Consider the following 2,500-nt stretch of genomic DNA (forward strand, 5'->3'; position numbering starts at 1 on the left):
TATCATTTCATTGAGGATACCATCAACACCACAGGACTTTTTGGGTTGGAGGGTTTGTATTTTGTCCTGTAGTTCATTCAATGTAATTGGAGAATCCAGTGGGTTCTGGTAGTCTTTAATAGTTGATTCTAAGATTTGCATTTGATCATGTATATTTTTTTGCTGTTTGTTCTCTGTTATAGGGCCAAAAAGATTGGAGAGAGTGGTTTACCCATACATCTCCATTTTGGATAGATAGCTCTTCGTGTTGTTGTTTGTTTAGTGTTTTCCAATTTTCCCAGAAGTGGTTAGAGTCTATGGATTCTTCAATTACATTGAGCTGATTTCTGACATGCTGTTTCTTCTTTTTCCGTAGTGTATTTCTGTATTGTTTTAGTGATTCACCATAGTGAAGGCGTAGGCTCAGGTTTTCTGGGTCTCTATGTTTTTGGTTGGATAGGTTTCTCAATTTCTTTCTTAGGTTTTTGCATTCTTCATCAAACCATTTATCACTGTTATTACTTGTCTTTGGTTTTCTGTTAGAGATTTTTAGATTTGATAGGGAAGCTGAGAGGTCAAATATACTGTTTAGGTTTGCTACTGCCAAGTTTACACCTTCGCTATTACAGTGGAACGTTTTGTCCAGGAAGTTGTCTAGAATGGATTGAATTTGTTGTTTCCTAATTGTTTTTTGGTAGGTTTCAACACTACTTTCCTTCCATCTATAGCATTTCTTAATATTATTCAGTTCCTTTGGCTTTGATGCCTCATGATTGAGTATTGCTCTGTTCAAGTAGACTGTGATTTTGCTGTGGTCTGATAGGGGTGTCAGTGGGTTGACTGTGAATGCTCTGAGAGACTCTGGGTTGAGGTCAGGTGATAAAATAGTCTACAGTACTACTGCCAAGAGATGAGCTATAGGTGTACCTACCATAGGAGTCCCCTCGAAGCCTACCATTGACTATGTACATACCCAGTGTGCGACAGAGCTGCAGGAGTCGTGACCCGTTTTTGTTGGTTATGTTGTCGTAGTTGTGCCTAGGGGGGCATATGGGGGAGGGAATGCTGTCACCTCCAGGTAGGTGTTTGTCCCCCTGTGTGCTGAGGGTGTCAGGTTCTTGTCCAGTTCTGGCATTTAGGTCGCCACAGACTAGTACATGTCCCTGGGTCTGGAAATGATTGATTTCCCCCTCCAGGTATGGGGATTCTAGTGGGGGATATAGGTAGCACACAGGAGGACATTTTTCTCAGTTGAGATAATTTCCTTTTTGAATTTCTAACCAAATGTAAAGTGTTCCTGTTTTGATTAATTTAATAGAGTGAGTTAGGTCTGCTCTATACCAAATTAGCATACCCCCTGAGTCCCTTCCCTGTTTCACACCTGGTAGTTTGGTGAATGGGACTACCAGCTCTCTGTAACCTAGAGGGCAACCAGTGGGTCCGTCTCCTCTATACCATGTTTCTTGTAGGATGACAATGTCTGTATTTCCGATTTCTTTGGTGAAGTCCAGATTCCTGCTCTTTAGGCCAAAGGCAGATGACCTCAGGCCTTGGATATTCCAGGATGAAATAGTGAAGGCTTTGTGTTCCATAAAGTGTCTAATGTTGTTGGTTGTGTGGTTTGGCCTCAGGCCAGTAATTGTGAGCAGAGCCTGCTGAGCATCTGGTACATGCCATTGGCTTGGGCTAGTGTAAGAGTGGGTGTTGGGCCTGTTTGCCTGCTCACGGCCTGGGCGTATGTGTGACTTTCATGTTGAGGCCCTCTTTGTGGGAGTGGGGGGCTTGGGGTGGGTAGGAGGGGCATAGGTCTGATCTGAGGGGGCCTAAATGGGGTGTGGGCATGGTTGACTTGGGGGGAGTTAATTGGTGGGGGTGGGGGGTGTAGATGTGGTCGATGGTGCTGTGGTCTGGATGTAGGTCCTCTCTGCGGGGGTCCTCTATGTGTAGGTCCTGGGGGGTCCCGCAGGTCTGGGAGAGTGTCTCGCTGGTCTGGGCGGGGTGTCTGTTGATCTGTTGCTCCTGTGTGAGGTGTTGGGTCTGCGGTTGAGGGCGATATCCTTTAGGGTCCGGGCGAAGGTGGGCACTGCTGCCTTGTATAGGTGGACCTGGTCATAAAGGCTGTTCACGTCCAGGGTGGAGTGGTGGGCCAGGTAGACATTTGGTTTTGATGCACAGTCACGGGGCTTTGACACCTCTCACTTCACACGTCAGTGCTAATTGAAATTGTATCTCTTTGTCAAGCAAGCTTAAGCTTGGTAGCCTTAGCATTCAGTCCTTATAAAATAAAATATATCATTGTAATGTATTTTTCTTTTTGGTTTTTGAAAGTGAAAAATAGCTTCATACTAAACATTACTCACTCAGTTCCAGGTTGGATGGTGTTTTCAGGTTTCTGTTTGTTTGCCAGAGCATTTGCTGTATAGTTTGAGAATAGTAATCCTTGGTAGTAGAAAGCTTTCCAGGTAATTCCGTCCAAAATCAGGTTGTAGGTTTGGAGTTTTGGTTTGGAATGAAGGTTATG

This window comes from Coregonus clupeaformis, chromosome 13 (genome assembly GCF_020615455.1).
Source record: "Coregonus clupeaformis isolate EN_2021a chromosome 13, ASM2061545v1, whole genome shotgun sequence".
NCBI lineage: Eukaryota > Metazoa > Chordata > Actinopteri > Salmoniformes > Salmonidae > Coregonus > Coregonus clupeaformis.